This window comes from Hordeum vulgare, chromosome 6H (genome assembly GCF_904849725.1).
Source record: "Hordeum vulgare subsp. vulgare chromosome 6H, MorexV3_pseudomolecules_assembly, whole genome shotgun sequence".
NCBI lineage: Eukaryota > Viridiplantae > Streptophyta > Magnoliopsida > Poales > Poaceae > Hordeum > Hordeum vulgare.
In genome coordinates this window covers 11,780,444-11,803,944 of record NC_058523.1, presented here as the reverse complement: position 1 = coordinate 11,803,944, position 23,501 = coordinate 11,780,444, and positions in this window count along the sequence as shown.

The window sequence follows — 23,501 nt, the reverse complement described above, 5'->3', positions numbered from 1 at the left end:
AGAATAGGCCAAAACTACGAGTTTTGGTGAGTTCCACGTAACCGGACCCCGGGGTTCCCAAAACGTTGGGATGATAGGAGAACCCAAAAGCAGAGACTAATAGCATACAAAACCTGGCCGGAATAGGCCTAAACTGCGAGTTTTGACGAGTTCTCCGTAAATAGACCTCGGGGTTCCCAAAGCGTTCGGATCATAGCGGTACCCAAAATCAGTGACTAATGGCATACAAAAGTGGCCGAAATAGGACAAAGTTGTGAGTTTTCACGAGTTCCACTTAACCGGACCCACGGATTTCCGAAACGTTCGGATCGTAGCAAGACCCAAAATCAGTGAGTAATAGCATACAAAATTGGCCAGAGTACACCAAAGCTGCGAGTTTTGATGAGTTCCCGTAACCGAAACCCGGGGTTCCCGAAACGTTCGGATCGCAGCGGGAACCAACATCAGTTAGTAATAGCATAAAAAACTCGCCACAATAGGACAAACTGGGAGTTTTGACGACTTCCCCATAACTGGACCCCGGGTTTCCCGAAACGTTCGGATCGCAGCCGGAACCAAAATCATTGAGTAATAGCATACAAAACTCATTAGAATAGGCCAAAACTACGAGTTTTGGTGAGTTCCACGTAACCGGACCCCGGGATTCCCAAAACGTTTGGATCGTAGGAGAACCCGAATGGAGTGACTAATAGCATACAAAACCTGGTCAAAATAGGCTAAACCTGCGAGGTTTGACGAGTTCCCCTTAAGTAGACCTCGTGGTTCCCAAAACGTTCCGATCATAGCGGGACCCAAAATCAGTGAGTAATAGCATACAAAACTGGCCAGAATACACCAAAACTGCGAGTTTTGACGAGTTCCCTGTAACCGGACCCCGGGGTTCCTGAAACGTTCAGATCGCAGCGGGAACCAAAATCAGTTAGTAATAGCATAAAAAACTCGCCACAATAGGCCAAAAATGCGAGTATTGACGACTTCCCCATAACCGGACCGCGGGGTTCCCGAAACGTTTGGATGGCATCGGGACCCAAAATCAGTAAGTAATAGCATACAAAACTTGCCAGAATAGACCAAAACTGTAAGTTTTGATGAGTTCCCCATAACCGGACCCCGGGGTTCCCGAAATGTTTGGATCATAGCGAGACCCAAAATCAGTGACTAATGGCATACAAAACTGGCCGAAATAGGACAAAATTGCGAGTTTCACAAGTTCCACTTATCCGTACCCGGGGGTTTCCAAAACGTTCGGATCGCAGCAGGACCCAAAATCAGTGAGTAATAGCACACAAAATTGGCCAAAGTACACCAAAACAGCGAGTTTTGACGAGTTCCCCGTAACCAGACCCCGAGTTTCCCGAAACGTTCTTATCGCAGCGGGAACCAACATCAGTTAGTAATAGCATAAAAAACTCGCCACAATAGGACAAAAATGCGAGTTTTGACGACTTCCCCTTAACCGGACCCCGGGGTTTCCGAAACGTTTGGATGGCATCGGGACCCAAAATCAGTAAGTAATAGTATACAAAACTTGCCAAAATAGACCAAGACTGTGAGTTTTGTTGAGTTCCCCATAACCAGACCCCCGGGTTCCCGAAATGTTTGGATCGCAGCGGGATCCAAAATCAGTGAGTAATAGCATGCAAAACAGGCCGGAATAGGCCAAAACTGCTAGTTTTGACGAGTTCCCCGTAACCGTACCTAGGGTTACTGAAACGTTTGCATCACATCGGGACCCAAAATCACTAACTAATAGCATACAAAACTGGCCAGAATACACCAAAACTGCGAGTTTTGACAAGTTACCCGTAACCGGACCTCGGGGTTGCCGAAACGTTCGGATCGCAATGGGAACCAAAATGAGTGAGTAATAGCATACAAAACTCACCACAATAAGCCAAAACTGGGAGTTTTGATGATTTGCCATTAACCGGACCCTGGTGTTCCAAAAATGTTCGGATGGTATCGGGACCCAAAATCAGTGACTAATAGCATACAAAACTGACCGGAATAGGCCCAAGCTGCGAATTTTGAAGAGTTCCCCGTAACCGTACCAAGGGTTCCCGAAACATTCGGATTACATCGGGACCCAAAATCAGTGACTAATAGCATACAAAATTGGCCGGAATAGGCCAAAACTGTGAGTTCTCACGAGTTCCCCGTAACTTGACCCCGGGGTTCCCAACATGTTCGGATCGTAGTGGGACCCAAAATCAATAAGTAATAGCATACAAAACTTGCCAGAATAGACCAAAACTGCGAGTTTTGACGAGTTCCCCAAAACAGGACCTCGGGGATCCCGAAACGTTCGGATCACAGCGGGAACCAAAATCGGTGAGTAGTAGCATCCAAAACTCGCTGGAATAGGCCAAAAGTGCGAGTTTTCACGAGTTCCCCGTATCCGGACGCCTGGGTTTCCGAAACATTCGGATCGCAGCGGGAACCAAAATCATTGAGTAATAGCATACAAAACTCGTTAGAATAGGCCAAAACTACGAGTTTTGGTGAGTTCCACGTAACCGGACCCCGGGGTTCCCAAAATGTTGGGATCATAGGAGAACCCAAAAGCAGTGACTAATAGCATACAAAACCTGGCCGGAATAGGCCTAAACTGCGAGTTTTGACGAGTTCTCCGTAAGTAGACCTCGGGGTTCCCAAAGCGTTCGGATCATAGCGGTACCCAAAATCAGTGACTAATGGCATACAAAAGTGGCCGAAATAGGACAAAATTGTGAGTTTTCACGAGTTCCACTTAACCGGACCCACGGATTTCCGAAACGTTCGGATCGTAGCAAGACCCAAATCAGTGAGTAATAGCATACAAAATTGGCCAGAGTACACCAAAGCTGCGAGTTTTGATGAGTTCCCTGTAACCGAAACCCGGGGTTCCCGAAACTTTCGGATCGCAGCGGGAACCAACATCAGTTAGTAATAGCATAAAAAACTTGCCACAATAGGACAAAACTGGGAGTTTTGACGACTTCCCCATAACCGGACCCCGGGTTTCCCGAAACGTTCGGATCGCAGCCGGAACCAAAATCATTGAGTAATAGCATACAAAACTCATTAGAATTGGCCAAAACTACGAGTTTTGGTGAGTTCCACGTAACCGGACCCCGGGGTTCCCAAAACGTTTGGATCGTAGGAGAACCCGAATGCAGTGACTAATAGCATACAAAACCTGGTCAGAATAGGCTAAACCTACGAGGTTTGACGAGTTCCCCTTAAGTAGACCTCGTGGTTCCCAATACATTCCGATCATAGCGGGACCCAAAATCAGTGAGTAATAGCATACAAAACTGGCTAGAATACACCAAAACTGCGAGTTTTGACGAGTTCCCTGTAATCGGACCCCGGGGTTCCTGAAACGTTCAGATTGCAGCGGGAACCAAAATCAGTTAGTAACAGCATAAAAAACTCGCCACAATAGGCCAAAAATGCGAGTATTGACGACTTCCCCATAACCGGACCGCGGGGTTCCCGAAACGTTTGGATGGCATCGGGACCCAAAATCAGTAAGTAATAGCATACAAAACTTGCCAGAATAGACCAAAACTGTAAGTTTTGATGAGTTCCCCATAACCGGACCCCGGGGTTCCCGAAATGTTTGGATCATAGCGAGACCCAAAATCAGTGACTAATGGCATACAAAACTGGCCGAAATAGGACAAAATTGCGAGTTTCACGAGTTCCACTTATCCGTACCCGGGGGTTTCCAAAACGTTCGGATCGCAGCAGGACCCAAAATCAGTGAGTAATAGCATACAAAATTGGCCAAAGTACACCAAAACAGCGAGTTTTGACGAGTTCCCCGTAACCAGACCCCGAGTTTCCCGAAACGTTCTTATCGCAGCGGGAACCAACCTGAGTTAGTAATAGCATAAAAAACTCGCCACAATAGGACAAAAATGCGAGTTTTGACGACTTCCCCTTAACCGGACCCCGGGGTTTCCGAAGCGTTTGGATGGCATCGGGACCCAAAATCAGTAAGTAATAGTATACAAAACTTGCCAAAATAGACCAAGACTGTGAGTTTTGTTGAGTTCCCCATAACCAGACCCCCGGGTTCCCGAAATGTTTGGATCGCAGCGGGATCCAAAATCAGTGAGTAATAGCATGCAAAACAGGCCGGAATAGGCCAAAACTGCTAGTTTTGACGAGTTCCCCGTAACCGTACCAAGGGTTACCGAAACGTTGTCATCACATCGGGACCCAAAATCACTAACTAATAGGATACAAAACTGGCCAGAATACACCAAAACTGCGAGTTTTGACAAGTTACCCGTAACCGGACCCCGTGGTTGCCGAAACATTCGGATCGCAATGGGAACCAAAATGAGTGAGTAATAGCATACAAAACTCACCACAATAAGCCAAAACTGGGAGTTTTGATGATTTCCCCTTAATAGGACCCTGGTGTTCCCAAAATGTTCGGATGGCATCGGGACCCAAAATTAGTGACTAATAGCATACAAAACTGACCGGAATAGGCCCAAGTTGCGAATTTTGACGAGTTCCCTGTAACCGTACCAAGGGTTCCCGAAACATTCGGATTACATCGGGACCCAAAATTAGTGACTAATAGCATACAAAACTGGTCGGAATAGGCCAAAACTGCGAGTTTTCACGAGTTCGCCGTAACTTGACCCCGGGGTTCCCGAAATGTTCGGATCGTAGAGGGACCCAAAATCTGTAAATAATAGCATACAAAACTTGCCAGAATAGACCAAAACTACGAGTTTTGATGAGTTCTCCGTAACAGGACCTCGGGGTTCCCGAAACGTTCGGATCACAGCGGGAACCAAAATCGGTCCGTAATAGCATCGAAAACTCACCGGAATAGGCCAAAACTGCGACTTTGACGAGTTCCCCGTATCCGGACGCCGGGGTTCCCGAAACGTTCGGATCGCAGCGAGAACCAAAATCATTGAGTAATAGCATACAAAACTCGTTAGAATAGGCCAAAACTACGAGTTTTGGTGAGTTCCACGTAACCGGACCCCGGGGTTCCCAAAACGTTGGGATCGTAGGAGAACCCAAAAGCAGTGACTAATAGCATACAAAACCTGGCCGGAATAGGCTAAAACTGCGAGTTTTGACGAGTTCCCCGTAAGTAGACATCGGGGTTCCCGAAACATTCGGATCATAGCGGGACCCAAAATCACTAACTAATAGCATACAAAACTCGCCAGAATACACCAAAACTGCGAGTTTTGACAAGTTACCCGTAACCGGACCCCGGGGTTTCCGAAACGTTCGGATCGCAATGGGAACCAAAATGAGTGAGTAATAGCATACAAAACTCACCACAATAAGCCATAACTGGGAGTTTTGATGATTTCCCCTTAACAGGACCCTGGTGTTCCCAAAATGTTCGGATGGCATCGGGACCCAAAATCAGTGACTAATAGCATACAAAACTGACCGGAATAGGCCCAAGTTGCGAATTTTGACGAGTTCCCTGTAACCGTACCAAGGGTTCCCGAAACATTCGGATTACATCGGGACCCAAAATTAGTGACTAATAGCATACAAAACTGGTCGGAATAGGCCAAAACTGCGAGTTTTCACGAGTTCCCCGTAACTTGACCCCGGGGTTCCCAAAATGTTCGGATCGTAACGGGACCCAAAATCAGTAAATAATAGCATACAAAACTTGCCAGAATAGACCAAAACTACGAGTTTTGATGAGTTCCCCGTAACAGGACCTCGGGGTTCCCGAAACGTTCGGATCACAGCGGGAACCAAAATCGGTCAGTAATAGCATCCAAAACTCACCGGAATAGGCCAAAACTGCGAGTTTTGACGAGTTCCCCGTATCCGGACGCCGGGGTTCCCGAAACGTTCGGATCGCAGCGGGAACCAAAATCATTGAGTAATAGCATACAAAACTCGTTAGAATAGGCCAAAACTACGAGTTTTGGTGAGTTCCACGTAACCGGACCCCGGGGTTTCCAAAACGTTGGGATCGTAGGAGAACCCAAAAGCAGTGACTAATAGCATACAAAACCTGGCCAGTATAGGCTAAAACTGCGAGTTTTGACGAGTTCCCCGTAAGTAGACCTCAGGGTTCCCGAAACGTTCGGATCATAGCGGGACCCAAAATCAGTGACTAATGGCATACAAAAGTGGCCGAAATAGGACACAATTGCTAGTTTTCACGAGTTCCACTTAACCGTCCCAAGGGTTTCTGAAACATTCGGATCGCAGCAGGACCCAAAATCAGTGAGTAATAGCATACAAAATTGGCCAGAGTACACCAAAACTGCGAGTTTTGACGAGTCCCCCGTAACCGGACCCCGGGGTTCCCAAAACATTCGAATCGCAGCGGGAACCAACATCACTTAGTAATAGCATAAAAAACTCGCCACAAAAGGCCAAAACTGCAAGTTTTGACGAGTTCCCCATAACCGGACCCCGGGGTTCCCGAAACGTTCGGATCGCAGCGGGAACCAAAATCATTGAGTAATAGAATACAAATCTCATCAGAATAGGCCAAAACTACGAGATTTGGTGAGTTCCACATAACCGGACCCCGGGGTTCCCGAAATGTTGGGATCGTAGGAGAACCCGAAAGCAGTGACTAATAGCATACAAAACCTAGTCAATATAGGCTAAACATGCGAGTTTTGACGAGTTCCCCGTAAGTAGACCTCGGGGTTCCCGAAATGTTCCGATCATAGCAGGACCCAAAATCAGTGAGTAATAACATACAAAACTGGCCAGAATACACCAAAACTGCGAGTTTTGACGAGTTCCCTGTAACCGGACCCCGGGGTTCCCGAAACGTTCAGATCGCAGCGGGAACCAAAATCAGTTAGTAATAGCATAAAAAACTCGCCACAATAGGCCAAAAATGCGACTTTTGACGACTTCCCCATAACCGAACCACGGGGTTCCCGAAACGTTTGGATGGCATCGAAACCCAAAATCAGTAAGTAATAGCATACAAAACTTGCCAGAATAGACCGAAACTATAATTTTGATGAGTTCCCCATAACCGGACCCCGGGGTTCCTGAAATGTGTGGATCATAGCGGGAACCAAAATCAGTGAGTAATAGCATGCAAAACAAGCTGGGGTAGGCCAAAACTGTGAGTTTTGATGAGGTCCCCGTAACCGTGCCAAGGGTTACCGAAACGTTCGCATCATATCGGGAACAAAAATCACTGACTTGCATACAGACTCGCCAGAATACACCAAAACAGCGAGTTTTGACAAGTTACCGGTAACCGGACCCCGGGGTTGCCGAAACTTTAGGATCGCAGCGGGAACCAAAATGAGTGAGTAATAGCATAGAAAACTTGCCAAAATAGACCAACATTGCGAGTTTTGTTGAGTTCCCCATAAAGGGACCGCGGGGTTCCCGAAATGTTTTGATCGCAGCGGGAACCAAAATCAATGAGTAATAGCATGCAAAACTGGTTGGAATAGGCCAAAACTACGAGTTTTCACAATTTCCCATTAACAAGACCCCGGGGTTCCCGAAACATTCGGATGGCATCGGAACCCAAAATCAGTGACTAATAGCATACAAAACTGGCTGGAATTGGCCAAAACTTCGAGTTTTGACGAGTTCCCCGTAACCGTACCAAGGGTTCCCGAAACATTCAGATCACATCGGGACCCAAAATGAGTGACTAATAGCATACAAAACTGGCCGGAATAGGCCAAAACTGCGAGTTTTCACGAGTTCCCCGTAAGTGGACCCGGGGGTTCCCGAAACGTTTGGATCGCAGCGGGACCCAAAATCAGTGAGTAATAGCATACAACACTCGTCAGAATAGGCCAAAACTACGAGTTTTGATGAGTTCCACGTAACCGGACCCAGAGGTTAGCAAATCGTTGGGATCGTAGAAGAACCCAAAAGCAGTGACTAATGGGATACAAAACCTGGCGAGAATAGGCTAAAAGTGGTTTTGACGATTTTCCTGTAAGTAGACGTCGAGGTTCCCGAAACGTTCGAATCATAGCGGGACCCAAAATCAATGAGTAATAGCATACAAAACTGGCTAGAATACACCAAAACTGCGAGTTTTGAGGAGTTCCCCGGAACCGGACCTCGGGGTTCCCGAAACGTTCGGACCACAGCGGGAACCAAAATCAGTTAGTAATAGCATAAAAAAGTCGCCACAATAGGCCAAAAATGCGAGTTTTGACGACTTCCCTATAACCGGACCCCGGGGTTCCCGAAACGATTTGATGGCATCGGGACCCAAAATCAGTAAGTAAAAGCATAAAAACTTGCCAGAATAGACCAAAACTGTGAGTTTTGATGGGTTCCCCATAACCGTACCCTGGGGTTCCCGAAATCAAGATTCAGAGAGACTCCCCCTGAAGATGTGCATATATTGAGGATTTTGCTTTTCACAGCAAATGCACATTGATGATTTATATCATGGAGATCTCCCCCTCAGTCTTGTAAATCATGCAATTAAGGATGCATGATGACAAATGGTATCTGATGAATTTTGGCATGCGTGCATTAAAAATTTGAGGAATAAGCATGCGAAGAAAAACGTTCAAAAGCGCAGAGTACCATCGGGCTTAAGTTACAACTCAATACATAAAACTTCAGAAGAGCCAAGAGTGTAACTTAAATATAGTTCATAAGCCCCAAAATATCCCGCTTGAAGACTAAATCTCAAGTTTCTCACCTTTGTCATCAAGTGACAAAAGGGGACAAACTGAGGACTAACGCACGTGAAGACTTAACTCCTTGGCAGTTGACGAAGACGCATGAGGATTTTTGGAAGTAGTCTTCTTCCTTGGACCGGTGGTAGTGTCTTGTTGTTCTTCATCAGATTCAGCAGTGCGGAATGAATAAAAAGAACTGTCTTCAAGGTCTGGAACTGGAATTGTCCTGAACTTCTTCTTTGGTGGCCACGACCAGTCAAAGTCTCGCTCAAACTCCAATTCTTCAAGTTCTGCGGGAGTCTTCAGATGAGCAAGTGTAGCCCAGGTGTGATCAAAAACCTCATGAAGATAGTGATGGTTAAGCTTCACAGAATTCTATGTTTCAGTGAGGGTTTTCACAATGGCGCCGAACTGGCGTTTGACCCACTTGTGATTCCGATCCACCTTCTGGTGAAGACTGAGGAGAAGCTCTCTGGTATTCAGCACGCGAGGAGCAACATGGCTTGGAGGATGAGTCTTAGTATCATCCCATGAGGAATATGGCTCAGGCTCTCTGAACTGGCCATCAAGGGTCCTACTGCCTTCATCAATCACAGACTTGCCTTTTCATTCAACAAGCTCGAAAGTCTTCTTGTTGACCCGTATAGGAGGCATGTAACCAACATGGTTGTTGCAATCAGCGTGAAAGTTGATGCCTGTCCTTTTCCTGATGAATCTCATGATCCATGGAGCATATATCTTGTGGTCAAAAGGACATATTGCATTGTCGGTCAAAGTCCTCAAGAAGAAATCATGGATGTTGATAGGAATACCATGAATGATGTTGAAGAGGATATTCCTCGTGAGGCCTACAACATCTTCTTCATCACCGTGTCCCTTGATTGGCGCAAGGACGCTGCAGAGGATTCTGTAAACAGACCTTGGTTCATATTTGAGCTCATCGACAAGGAAGGTTTTTCTCGGTGATTCCCCTTAGCCAAAGGCTTCATGAGGACTTCCATCATCCCATTGGGCAGCTCACGTTCATCATAAAGCTTCACGGCTTGTTCTGAAGGAATTGATACTGGCAGTTCCTGCAGAAGCTCAATGGCAGGAGCTTGTGGTGTGTTTTTTGCATCATCCAGTCAAACACCCAAGTGTTGATATCTGCTGGATCCCCAGATATGTGAAGAGTAGCATAAAACTGTAGAATAAGCTCACTGTTCGAATCACAGATATCAGAGCACATGGGGAGAAGACCAACTTCATGAAGGACGTTGAGGACTGGGGCTAGGCATGGTATTGCTTCAAGCTCAACTTGAGGAGTATGCCTATGCTGGAAAATCTTGTTTCTTCCACACAGCACAGAGGCATAGTAATTGAGTTGTGTCCTCGTCCAAAACTTCAGATGCCTGATTTGAGGTTTGTCATAGGGATTTTCTCCAATGAAGTACATGCGTTCTTCAAAGAAGTTCTCCTTTTGAAACTTTGGTCGCTTGGAGAACGGTTGACGCTACCATGGCTGAAGATTTTGCTATTGAACTTGAGGGGATACAACAATTGCAGACTCTGGGTTGAGCAGGACGAATTCATTGTCTGGATCTGGGGCATTTTCTTCAGCATGGTCCTCAGGATGAGGAATCTCGTCAGCTTGAGCTTCAGGCTGAGGTGCATGCTCTTGTTGTGCTTCAGGCTGAGGAATGGGATTTGGCTGATCTTCAGGATGAGGAATGTGATCTGGCTGAGCCTCAGGCTGAGGAATGTCGTCAACTGGAGCATCCTGTTGAGGGTTTTGCTCCGGAGGAGGAATGGGTTCACCCTGAGCCTTAGTTTGAGGATCTTGCTCAGGAGGAGTTGGGTCAGCCAAAGCCTCAGGTTGAGGATTTTGCTCAGGGCTCTGAATTTCATCAGCTTGAGGATTTTTACATTGTTCTTCCAAAGCTTGCTTGGTGATAGAGCCAGAATCATCAGCTGGTGCAGCTGATCCTTGTGCAGTTTCTACATGAGGAATGGAGGGCTGAGGACTGTCGTCAATGCGAATTTCTTTGTTAGTATGTTCCTCAGATGCAGCATCCTTCATTTCCTCATCTGGCCCTTTCTCCTGGTCTTCAAAGGTGACCATTTCATAAGAGGGAGCGATGTTAAGAGGCACAGGGTCGAGTGGAGCATTTTCTTCAAGTGCCTTGAGGCGCTTGGCCTCAGTGTGTTCTTCTGCTGAAGAAGCATTTCTCTTCTTGGCTTCCTTTTCAACAGCCCTTGTCTTCTTCACATTCTGATGCAGCCGGAGTCATCTTCTTCACCTTTGAAGCATTTGGTGAAGGTGTTTTCTCAGCAGATTCATCACCTAGCCTTGAGGAACCAGCTGGAGCAGAGTCATCAGCTGGCTTTGAAGCAGCAGCTGGAGCGGATTCATCAGATGGATTTTCCGTGGTGATTTCCTCAATTGTCGGTTCATCCACACGGCCTTCTTGAGGGATTTCCTCAGCTTGAGGAGTTTCATCAGCTGGTTCTTCAATCAGAGGCTGCGGAGTTGGTACTGGAGGGGCAGCTTTCTTGTTGTAGTTATTAACAGCTTCAGTAGCAAGTTTGATGAAATTGCTTTTGAGACTTTGACGGTCAGAAAGCTTGGAGTACTTATGTGTCAAAGTCTTCAACTCTTCCTGTGTTGATACAAGATCATCAGGCGTCTGATTGAGGAGATTCTACTTGAGTAATTTCTCCTTCTTGAGCTTAGCCACCTTGGCATGTTTAGCTTGCTGCTCCTTCCAATTGGCCTCGTTGATGAATGTGGCCACCATGTGGCTGATGCCAGGGGGTAGTTTCAAATCATCAAGCGGATTGTTGGGGTCCTCATACAAGATATTTATGTACTCTAGGAGGACTTTTGGGTCCATGGCCAGAGGAATGGAGCTGCCAGAAGCTTGAGATACACTCGCCTGCTTGTTTCTGATCATAGCTTGCAAAGTATCATCATCATATTCATCACTACCCTCTGATGCAGAAGGGACCGTGGTGATTTTGCTTGGGCTGGGTCTTGTTCCTCTCCTGGCAGTCAGCTTAGTCTTCAGAGGAGTTGGTGAAGACTTTGCCTCCGAGCTGGTTGCGGCTGGGACTGAGGAGCTGGAGGTAGCTGGCAGTGGTTTCTTTAGCGGCTTCTGTTCAGGTTTTGAAGCCTATGGTGGTGCTGAGGATTTTGGAGCTGAGGGTTTTGGCGCTGAAGGTTTTGGAGCTGATGCTGGAGCTAGTTTCTCTTGAGGCTTTGAAGCCTTTGCTTTTGATGGCACAGACTTTTGTTGAGGAATTGCCGAGCCAGAAGTCTCAGCAACAGAGGAAGTAGCGGCAGTTGAAGCAGAAGCAGATGATTCGTTCAATTTCCTCACAGCAGCCTCTGCCTGCTTCTTGAGCTTTGCCAAGTGTTTTTCCTTTTCATTAGGATAATCATCAAGCGTCTTGAGGCTTGAGGGATGTGCTTCTTGATAATCCTCAAGTGGAGCCCGTTTGCCAGGAGGCTTCAGAGCGAATTTCTTTGCATATTTGGGAGTGACGAATCTGTACTCCTTCCACTCCTTAGCCCATCGGCGTTCTATCTTCTGAAGCCGCATTTTTCTCTTGGCCATAGTTTCATGTTTGTCATTTTTGCAGTAATCCAGGTATATATCCTCAGGGATGTCAAAGGCTGTATTCTGCTCAAGTTTCTTGCCTCCCTTTTGCTTCCTGTCATCCTCCGTTTTCTTCAGCTGAGGATTTTGCTGATAAGATTGAACTCTTGAGGACTCTGATGAGACTTGAAGATTTTCTTCAAGAAATGCTCCAAATGAGTTAATTTGATGAGAACCAAGAGATTTGTCTGCTGAAATGTGTGTGCGTGTGAACAGAGTATAGTTGCGAGGAATTTGGAGAGGTCATATGCGTTCTCAGATTTGAAGAAAATGAAAAAATTTGACACTTGAGGAATTTGACCAGTGGTTGAGGAATTTGCCTAAGCATACTGTTCTTGGGTTCCAGAGTTGTACATATCTGAAAATTCGCACAATTGAGGAATCTCGTGAAAATCTTAGATGCTTAGTGAAGTTCATCAATAGTGTGGTGATAGGCAGTGTTTGAGGAATCAGATGAACATGGATTCTTGAGGAAAATAGATTTCACATCTCAGAGGTAAAATAGTAGATCAAACTTGCTGTAAAAATAGGGTTTTTATTTACCTTAGATGGCACGCACGAAGAACAGAGAAGAGTTACAGGGAGAAGTTATTTCAGTGCGTGTCCAATGCGCCCTAACCCGGCAGCAAAGGACGTCTACAGCGGCGGCGGACGAGGATGGTCCGACTCCGGCGTGGTTTCGGTGACGGAAAAGTCGATGCAGTGAAGCTCTTCTTCACCGGCGACGAGACTTCCAGCGGTGGCGCTAGGGTTTGGTGCTTTTGCTGTAGAAGGAGTGCGATGGAGCGAAGAAGTGTTTTACCGAGGGGGATGGGGACATATTTATAGCCAGGCAGTTACTGTTGGCACGAAGGAATCGGACCAAATAGCCCCTGCCTCTACGTCTCCGCAGGACACATGTAGCTTACGGGCAAAGCGGTGGAGATCGTGGAGATCATGGTTATCCGAACGAGGAAAGTGGGGTTCAGTTACTCTTCATTAAAAAAAACTATTTTTGAAGATTTGAGGATTTTGTTACAAAATTATCAGGTGACAAGGACGCGGTGAGGATTTCGAACAAAGTTTCAAGTAGAACACATATGAAGAATTGAATAGATTGGTTGGGAATAGCATAGAGGGAAAGTAGGGTCTGATCACATTCACTTAGATGAAATATCAACTTGAAGAAATAGCTATAATTGAATGCTGTTGAGGACTTGAAATCACATTCTATGTAGGTAAACGAAAGTCATCAAGTGTTTTTGAAGATTTGACTAACTTGACGATTGTGTGATAAATCGTGACAATGAAGAACAATTGTTTTGAAGAAAATCAAATTTTGAGGAAATGGAACTTTGAAGAAAATCAACTTGAGGAATTTCATGTTGGGCGGTGGCATGACCCACCATACACTACTGGAAAACAGTTTTTTGCCATCTGCCTAGTCTTTGCCGTCTGCTAGCTGATGGGAAAGAGTGTCTTTGCCGTCAGCTTCGGCAAAACAGACGACAAAGCACAGGCTGATGGCAAACAATCTTTTTGCCATCTGTCACATCTTTGCCGTCTGCTAGCGGACGGCAAAGATATAGATAGGCCCACCTGACCGCGGGGTGGCTAGGTCAAACTGGAGTCAGACCTTTGCCGTCTGTAAGCGGACGACAAAGAGTCTGGAGGCAGACGGCAATGCTCTAACACCGTTAACGGCTCCTTGCCCCCACCCCGCCCCTCTCTCTCTCTGTAACGGTCACCCCGCGCGCCCCTCTCTCTGTAACGGCCGCCGCCACCACCGTCGCGCCGCCGCCCCCGTCGCGTCGCCACCCCTATCGCCCCTGCCGCCACCCGTTTCACCCCCACTGCCGCCCCTGTCGCCCCTGTCGCCCCCGCCGCCGCCCCTCTCTCCCTCCCCACCTCGCCCCCGCTGCCGCTGCTCCACCACCGTCGCGCCGGCGCCCCTGGCGCCCCCGGCGCCGCCCCGCCACCCCGAACACCCCGGCCCCTCCACAGCCGCCCCTCTCGGTGAGCCCCCACACCCCCACCCCCACCCCCCCACCCGCATTATTTTTTAGTAGTTTTATTATTTTTTAGTAGTTGTTATTCTTAGTAGTTTTAGTGGTAGATTTAGTTAGGTTAGGTTAGTTAGTTAGCTTGGTTAGTTAGGTGGAGGAGGAGAAGAGGAGAAGAGGAGGAGGAGGAGGACAAGAAGAGGAGAAGAAGAAGAGGAGTAGGAGGAGGAGGAGGAGAAGAAAAAGAAGAAGAAGAAGAAGAAGAAGAGGAGAAGAAAAAAATAAGGAGAAGAAGAAGAAAAAGAAGAAGAAGAGAAGAAAAAAATAAGAAGGAGAAGAAGTAAAGAAGAAGAGCAGAAGAGAAGAAGAAGAGAAGAAGAGAATAAGAAAAAAATAAGAAGGAGAAGAAGAGAAAAAAGAAGAAGCAGTTGATTTTTTATTGTTTGGTATTTAGTGGTAGCTAGATTCTATTTTAATTACTTAGTGGTAGATTCTTTTTTTGTTATAGTGGTAGATTCTGTTTTTGTTATTTTTTTGCTGTTTAGTGCTATCTAGGTTTAGCAATAGGTTTAGTTAGCTTGGTTAGTTAGGTTAGTTAGTTAGTTAGCTTACTAGAAAGAATAGGAAGAAGAAGAAGAGGAGGAGGAGGAGAAGAGGAGAAGAGGAGGAGGAGGAGAAGAAGAAGAAGAAGAATAGGAGGAGGAGAAGACAAAAAGAAGTTCACATGTTTGGTATTTAGTTTTTTGGAATTAATTAGTAGTTTTAGTGGTAGATTCTGTTAGTTAATTAGTAGATTTAGTGGTAGATTCTTTTAGTTAATTAGTAGATTTAGTGGTAGATTCTGTTAGTTTATTCGCCCATCATTATTGCTTAGGTTCAAGATTACTTTAAAGAAGATCACATGTTCTTTTGTTGAAATCAAGTCTGTCAAAATAATGTATCGTCTATATTTATTGGTACCGGAGCAAAACAGGACAACTTAAATAATATTGCCATCCTCAAATGTAGAAAATATCAAAAAGTTTTATATAACCTGAAAAGTAGTATAGGTAACCTGGAAAGTCCTCTGGACCAAAAGGGCAACTTCTGGACCTGCGAACTTTGCGTGGTAGGTGCATGTCCATGCACCAGGGTAATTAACCCAACAATGACATAATTAGCCCATTTAGCTCCAAAATACCATAATAAGCTCAAAATGGCATAAGAACCTTGGTTAGCTCAGTAATATTATATACTTAGCTAGTTTTCCTCTAAAATGGGATAATTAGCCCATTTAGCTCAAAAAAGACATAATTAGGTAATTTAGCTCCAACAAGAGGAGAAGAGGAGAAGAAATAGGCAAAATGAAAAGAAAGAAGAAGAAGAAGAAGAAGAAGAAGAAGAGAAGAAGGAGAAGGAGGAGGAGGAGGAGAAGGCCAAGGACCTTCTATGCTTCTCCTCCTCCTCCTTCTCCTCCTCCTCCTCCTTCTTATTGATTTCTTCTTCTTCTCCTCCTCCTCCTCTTTCTTGCCCTCTTTCATATTATCCTTGCTTTAATTAACCCAACAATGACATAATTAGACCATTTAGCTCCAAAATACCATAATAAGCTCAAATGGCATAAGAACCTTGGTTAGCTCATTAATATTATATACTTAGCTTGTTTTCCTCTAAAATGGGATAATTAGCCCATTTAGCTCAAAAAAGACATAATTAGGTAATTTAGCTCCAACAAGCAGAGATGAGGAGAAGAAATAGGCAAAATGAAAAGAAAGAAGAAGAAGAAGAAGAGAAGAAGAAGAAGAGAAGAAGGAGAAGGAGGAGGAGGATGAGGAGGAGAAGGCCAAGGACCTTCTAGTCCTTCTCCTCCTCCTCCTTCTCCTCCTTCTCCTCCTTCTTCTTGATTTCTTCTTCTTCTCCTCCTCCTCCTCTTTCTTCTCCTCTTTCATATTATCCTTGCTTTAATTTCCGCAACAATGACATAATTAGCCCATTTAGCTCCAAAATGCCATAATAACCTCAAAATGGCATAAGAACCTTGGTTAGCTCATGAATATTATATACTTAGCTTGTTTTCCTCTAAAATGAGATAATTGGAATATTTGTGTTGATCGGGTGGATTTACATGTGATAGTTGTCTCGTCGCTGTGAGGTCTGCTGTGCGAAGACCTGCCCATGCGTTGTACGAGCTCTGCCCTTGCATTCGTGGGTCAGTACAAATTTCATCTCCTCCCCGCCCCTTCATTTACTGTGGCTCGGTTTCCGGATGAAACTTTCTAGATTTAGGTAATTCAATTAATTTATCAGTATGCGTGACCAGTATGCGTCTCCCGTTCGAAAGGGCGACATCTATAAGTATGCATGTCTTTGCATGTTTATAACCGCCATCCTTTCGAATTGTCCAACATTATCCATGGACAGCCCGAGTATGTCTAGATTGGGTTCGTTTTCCCGTATGCTGTGCTCTGGATCCGATGCGGAATTTTGTCAGTGCCTCCCTGTTGTTCTCCGGATGCACATCCTCTCTGTTTATTGCGGAGGCGTGTATCAGGAGAACAGCGGGGATGTGCTGCCGAAATTTTGCGTTGGATCCGGAGCAGAGCATGGGAAAACGAACCCAATCTACACATACTCGGGTGGTATTAGGACCTATCTTTACCTATTAGCGTGTAGGTTGCCTGGACGTAATAAAAATGGCGAACCTGATTAACCGATCAATATAAATGCTAATTATATATAAATATATTTCTTCTGTCTTTAGTAGCTACGCAAGATGAGTGATCGTGCGTGGATGTATACCGGTCACCCTAGTCAGAAAGAAATGACGAAAGAATGGTTTTTAAAAACAAAGGAATTTGTGAAAGCCGCATTCGCAAATGGCCAGGAAAGAAACTATTGCCCCTGTCCTGGATGGGACAACTATAAAAAGACGACAGAGGTTGTAATGATTAAACACCTACAGAGGAGGGGTTTTAAGCCTAATTATACGGTGTGGACATTTCATGGTGAGTCTATACAACGCACAAGAGCTGAGGTGGTCCGTCGTCGCACGGAAGAGCATGGTACCGGGATCAAAGACATGGTGCAAGACTTTGATGATGCTCGGGATTCGGAAGATGAGATGGAGGAATCTGCAAAGGCATTTTATGAAATGTTGGAGTCTTCAAAACGTTCTCTCCATGAGCACACTGAGCTCTGTCAGCTGGATGCAACTGCACAAGTAATGGCTCTGAAGGCTCAGTTCAACTTGGGAAGAGAATGCTACGACGCGATGATGACACTATTTGGATTTTTCCTACCCAAAGGCCATGTCATGCCTGCAAACCTGTACCAGTCGGACAAAATACTTCGTGTACTCAAGATGCCCTATGAGAAGATAGATGCATGTGAGAAAGGATGTGTCTTATTTAGAAAGGAGTATGCACACTTGGACTATTGTCCCAATTGCGAGTCTTGCAGGTATCTTGTGGTAGACAACGGTATGGGTGACAAGAGGCAGACCAAAATCGCAGTTAGTGTTCTTCGGTATATGCCAATCGTACCAAGACTTCAACGTCTTTTCATGGTCGAAGAGACAGCCAGACAGATGACATGGCACAAATTGGGCAAAAGAACCGAACTAGATGCGGATGGGAATAAGATGATGGTACACACATCGGATGGGGAAGCGTGGAAACATTTCGATGGATTGCATCAGGATAAAGCGGCAGATCCAAGGAATCCTCGAGTCTGCACCGCCACGGATGGTTTTAATCCCTTTGGCACGACGGCAACCCAATACAGTTGTTGGCCTGTATTCGTCATTCCACTCAATCTCCCCCCCGGGTAGATTATGCAAAGAAAGAACATATTTCTGACGTTGATAATTCCAAGGCCCAATTATCCGGGGAAGAATATGAATGTGTACCTGCAACCGCTTAAGGATGAATTGGAAGACGCTTGGGAAAATTGGGTCAAGACATCCGATGCCGCTAGAAAAGAAAACTTCAAAATGCATGTGAGATACATGTACTCTATGCATGACTTGCTAGCGTATGCGCTATTCTCTGGATGGTGTGTGCATGGAAGGTTCCCGTGCCCCCAATGCAAGGCAGCTCTTCAGTTTCATTGGTTGCAGGAGGGTCGGAAGTATTCTTTCTTTGACTTTCATAGACAGTTCCTGGATCCTGACCATCAGTTCAGAAAAGACAAGAAGAACTTTAACAAAGGTAAAGTTGTCAAAAACTTGGCACCACCTGCGTTCACAGGCCAACAGATCCTGGATCAGTTAAACGCCCTCGAGCCTGATCCAGAGCGTCCAGGGTATTTCAAGGGGTATAATTCAAAACACGCGTGGACTCACAAGCCATGCTTCTAGGATCTGCCTTACTTCAAAGACCTCCTTCTTCCACACAATATGGACATGATGCACACTGAAAAGAATATCGGAGAGGCTATTTTTGGTACATTTTTCGACATAGATGGGAAGACAAAGGATAATATTAAGGCTAGAGTCGATCAAGAGACACTATGTCATAGACCGTTACAAAACATGCGAAAAGGCAAAGGAAAGCAGAAGTGGTCGAAGCCAAAGGCCTGGTTCAATCTTGGAAGGCCAGCTATGAGGGAAATTATCTTGTGTGTCAAAATGCACTTGATGTTCCCCGATGGGTATGTAGCGAATCTAAAGAGGGGGAGCGAGTCTTGAAAAATTAAAAATCTTTGGTATCAAGAGTCATGATTGGCACATATGGCTAGAGCGGGTAATGCCGGTGATGTTACGTGCCTTTATTCCTGAGGATGAATGGCTAGTACTGGCGGAGCTGAGCTATTTCTTCCGTGTTCTTTGTGCGAAAGAATTATCGCCTGGCGTGGTAGAAGACATGGAGGAGTTTGCACCGGAGTTGTTGTGCAAGTTAGAGAAGATCTTTCCGCCGGACTTCTTTAATCCAATGCAGCATTTGATTTTACATCTACCGACCGAGGCAAGATTGGGTGGGCCCGTGCAAGATCGTTGGTGCTATGCAACTGAGAGGATGCAGAAGACCCTTCGAGCTAAATGTAAAAATAAGCGTAGAATTGAAGCATCGATGGCTGAGGCATTCATTACTGAGGAGGTGGCAAACTTTGTGACAGCACACTACGAAGCCAAAAATCATCATTTGCATAATCCGAAGCCTCAGCACAATGATGGAGACCCTAAAAAAGGTGGGTCCAACCTCAGCCTATTCAAAGGGAAGATCGCACCAGCTGGTGCTTCTAAACCAATAACGTTGGATATGGAAGAGTGGCGGAACATTTCGTTGTATATCTTCAACAACCTAACAGAAGTGCGGCCGTACATTGAGTGAGTTCTCGGCACATTTTCTCGTAACTTCTAATTCATTTGAACTGCTCTTATTCCCGGATATTTCAAACAGCCGTTACGTCGTCAAATTCTCGGATGGAGCGGTGATCGAAAATGATTCCTTCGAAGAGTATGAGCTTCTGTCAAAGACAGGAGGTGGCTATCCCGGTTTCATCTCTTGGTTCAAACAAACGGTAATTACCAATAATGGACCATTTCATTCTTGGACTAACTTCCGGGTAATGCAACAACCATTTCGTATTAAACTTGTAGGCTAACTCAGAGTCTATGGACGCCGAATTAAGACAAGTCGCTAATGGTTTTGACTATAAGGTCCGTTCATTTGAGAAATACAACATCAACGGGTATCTCTTTCGTACCTTTGGCAAAGAGCTGTCTATGCCCGACCGGAAATCTACAAATTGTGGTGTCTCTGCTATCGTCGAAGGTGTTATTGAGTATTATGGAAGAGTTGAAGCAATTTATGAACTTCAATTCTATTGGGAAAACCCACCGAACGTCAAAGATGGAGGGGGGGAGGGGAGGAGAAGGCAGACGGCAAAGATGGAGGGGGAGGCAGACGGCAAAGCCTCCGTTAGCCCCTAACGGAGGCAACACGTGTCGGCTGCCGTCTCGAGCACTTTGCCGACTGCTCCTAAGGAAAGCTGACGGCAAAGAGCTTTGCCGTCCGCTTTGTGTGGGCAGACGGCAAAGAAGGTCCTATGCCGTCGTAGGCTGACGCAGAAATTTTGCCGGCCGTGAGAATCTTTGCCGTCTGTGATATTGTCTTTGCCGTCCGGGATATTTTCATTGCCGTCTGCCATCGCAGACGGCAAAGAAGCTGATTCCTGTAGTGATATAAGAATGTTGATTACAGAATCCGCGGACAATTGTCGTAGGGCCCTGAGAATCAATTTCTTCGTTGATTTCTTCACATTCAGAGTGATATTCTTCATCAGTTGAAGAAAATCGATTCATCATGTATTGCACATCTAAGTCATCAATTTTGCATAAGTGTTAGGATGTGTGCATGTTTTTACAAAACATTTGAAGATTCTAAGATATTTAGCTCACACCGCAACTTGCAAAACCTTTTCTCATCCAAGGGCTTAGTGAAGATATCTGCCAGTTGATCATCTGTCTTCACATGGTCGATGAGTATATTGCCCTTGAGGACATGGTCCCGAAGAAAATGATGACGAATCTGGATGTGCTTAGTCTTTGAGTGATGTACTGGGTTGTATGCAATCTTGATTGCACTCTCATTGTCGCAGTAGAGAGGCACATTCTTCATGTTGATGCCGTAGTCCTTGAGGGTTTGCTTCATCCATAGCAATTGAGCACAGCATGAACCAGCAGCTATGTACTCAGCTTCGGCAGTGCAGAGTGATACGCAGTTCTGCTTCTTTGAGGACCAGAAAACTAGTGATCTTCCGAGGAAATGGCATGTGCCAGATGTTGACTTGCGATGCACACGGTCACCAGCATTGTCCGAATCAGAATACCCTACCAGATGAAGATTTGAGCCCTTGGGATACCATAATCCTAGTGTTGGTGTGTGAGCTAAGTATGGAAGAATATGCTTCACAGCCTTATGGTGTGATTCCTTCGGTTTTCCTTGAAAACGTGCACACATGCAAACACTAAGCATTATATCTGGTCTAGATGCACATAGATACAATAAAGAGCCAATCATAGAGCGATATACCTGCTGATCGAATTCTTTACCATTTTCGTCAGTGCAGAGGTGGCCGTTGGTAGGCATCGGAGTCCTGGCACCTTTGCATTCATGCATATCGAATTTCCTCAGAACATCCTTGAGGTATTTCTCCTGCGATATGAAGATTCCATTGTTTTGTTGACAAATTTGAAGACCTGAGAATAATTTCAGCTCCCCCATCATAGACATCTGATATTCTTCACTCATCATGTAAGCAAATTCATCACTGTATCGTTTGTCAGTACAGCCAAATATAATATCATCGACATATATCTGGCACACAAATAGCTCATTATCATAGGATTTAGTGAAAAGAGTTGGATCGAGTGAACCAGGTTTGAAGCCTTTCTTCATGAGGAATTCCTTGAATGTCTCATACCATAGAGCGCCTTTTTGAGTCTGAAGACTTTGTCTCGATTCTTTGGATCCACAAAACCTGGGGGCTGAGCAACATATACTTCTTCCTCAAGCTTACCATTGAGGAATGCACTTTTCACATCCATTTAATATAATATGATGTTATGATGATTAGCATAAGCAAGTAGTATTCGAATAGCTTCAAGGCTAGCAACAGGTGCAAAAGTTTCATCGAAATCTATTCCTTCAACCTAGGTGTAGCCTTGGGCTACAAGTCGTGCCTTATTCCTCACCACTTGACCATCCTCATCTTCCTTGTTTCGGAAAATCCACTTGGTTCCGATGATGTTGTGCTTGCGAGGATCTGGTCGTTTGACGAGCTCCCATACGCCATTCAGCTTGAATTGAAGAAGTTCGTCTTGCATAGCTTGGATCCACTCCGGTTCCAGGGAAGCCTTGGCAACTTTTGAGGGTTCTGTGATAGATACAAAGGAGAAATGCCCACAAAAGTTAACTAAGTGTGAAGCTTTTGAGCGAGTGAGAGGACCTGACGCGTTGATGTCATTGAGGATTTTGTCAAGTTCTTCATTTGCAATCCTCGGATGAGCTGGTTGAGCATTTCGTGTGGGCTCAGGAAGTGGTTCTGGAGCAATTTCCTCAGGACCACCTTCTTGATTTTCATCAGTGATGGTGTTGGTTTCTTCATCACTTTCCTCAGTGGGAACAATGTCTTCAGTAGGTTTGAGCTTTATTGCTTCCTCAGGAGACAACTTATCTGGATCAGAAGGCAATTGCTCTCTTTGCGAGCCATTAGTTTCATTGAACCGCACATCTAGAGTCTCAACAATTTTGTTGTGATAGTTGTTGAAGACTCTGTAGGTGTGCGAGTCCTTTCCATAACCGAGCATAAAACCCTCATGTGCCTTAGGTGCAAATTTTCAGCTATGGTGAGGATCTTTAATCCAACATTTTGCACCGAAGACTTTGAAATAACTTACATTGGGTTTCTTATCAGTGAGGAGTTCATATGGGGTTTTCTTGAGGAATTTGTGAAGATATACCCTATTGATGATATGGCATGCAGTGTTGATTGCTTCAGGCCAAAAACGACGAGGAGTCTGATACTCTTCAAGCATGGTTCTTGCCATCTCAACCAGAGTCCTGTTCTTCCTTTCGACGACACTATTCTGTTGAGGAGTATAAGGAACAGATAGTTCGTGAGTAATACCAAGTTCATCAAGATAATCATCAAGACCAGTGTTTTTGAACTTTGTTCCATTATCACTCCTGATATGTTTGATCTTGATGCCGAAGTTCGTCGAGGCGCTTGAATAAAATTGTTTGAAGATTTCCGGCACTTCAGTTTTATATAAGATGATATGCACCCATGTATATCTGGAATAATCATCAACTATGACGAAGCCATATAAAGACGCTGCATTTGTTAGTGCGGCATAGTGAGTAGGTCCAAATAGATCCATATGAAGCAATTCAAAGGGACGAGTAGTGGTCATGATAGTCTTCGAGGGATGCTTGGATCTGGTCATTTTACCAGATTCACATGCACCACATAGATGATCCTTGAGGAATTTGACTGATTCGATGCCGATGACATGCTTCTTATTCGCGAGCGTGTGCAAATTCCTCATGCCTGCATGACCTAGTCTTCGGTGCCATAGCCATCCTTCTGAGATTTTTGCTGGTAAGCAAGTGGCTGGTTGAGGACCTGTAGAGACATCAACAATGTACAAATCCCCTCTTCTTACACCTTCGAAGACTTTGGATTTGTCAGATTCCATGATCACAACACATCTATATCTACCAAAGATAACAATCATATCAAGATCACAAAGCATCGAGACTGAC